Consider the following 1,033-nt stretch of genomic DNA (forward strand, 5'->3'; position numbering starts at 1 on the left):
AGGTAATTCTAGTTTTCATAAGCTTTATGGAAGCTTTATGGAAGCCTGGTGTGCACCCATGTGTTATCTCAAGAAATGAGATCCACTTAAAATTGCATCTGGTCATTACAGATCAGTGGCATTTTCAACAAATCTCTAAGGCTCTGTAAGAACTTTTTCTTGCTCTTATCTTTTGTTATCTGCAGCTTCACATACTTAGTGTGGGGAAAAAAAAAAACTTGTGCAAGACTAGAAACCTAGGCAGCCTCACAAAATTAGATAATGAATATACTTGACAAACACATATAGAAAAGTAAATACAAGATCTGTGGATGAAAATGCACAAATAGTACTGATTAAGGACGGACAAACCCTACCTAGTCAACTTCATTAGCAATGTCAAATTTGTAAAAAACAAAAATAATAAACAAAATATTTCCTCCAATCAGTAAACATGTATTAAATGAAGCTATAGCAATAATCAGTAGGTAACAGGAATACATTGCTTTGCTTTGCTGTCAGTCAAAATTTAAAACAAGCTTCCAATAACAAATCGAAGTTTGAAGCAAAATTTATATTTAAGGTGCAAATGAGTTATGCATGACCATTTTGAAACTACTTTCTTCCAGAATTATATTGTCAAGAAAGGAGAATAAGATTTGGTTACTTCTGCAATATTTATTTTGGATATATGTTTACGACTTTTCCACTGTCTAGCTGTACATAAGTGCTCTTTGAAGCATATAAACGAATATGGTTTAGTTTTGTATTACACCTGTGGATGTGTCCCAGCCATCCCAACATAGTGATATCACCTCTGAATAACTTAGCTCATGGTTTCTGTGCACAAGTCATTATCCCAGTGAATGCCTCTAGTGTAATCATCAGTACTATGGAGAGAGAATTCATGAGGTATAAATAAACATTACATTAACACAATTACTTCAATATTACACATTTCACTGGTCTCACGTTGTTATTTCCACTAGAAAAAATGCAAAATCTGAAGGCATTTTCTCAAATTACACTGAGGAAAAGGAAAAAAAAAATGTAA

This window comes from Penaeus monodon, chromosome 19, assembly GCF_015228065.2.
Source record: "Penaeus monodon isolate SGIC_2016 chromosome 19, NSTDA_Pmon_1, whole genome shotgun sequence".
In the NCBI taxonomy this organism is placed as follows: domain Eukaryota; kingdom Metazoa; phylum Arthropoda; class Malacostraca; order Decapoda; family Penaeidae; genus Penaeus; species Penaeus monodon.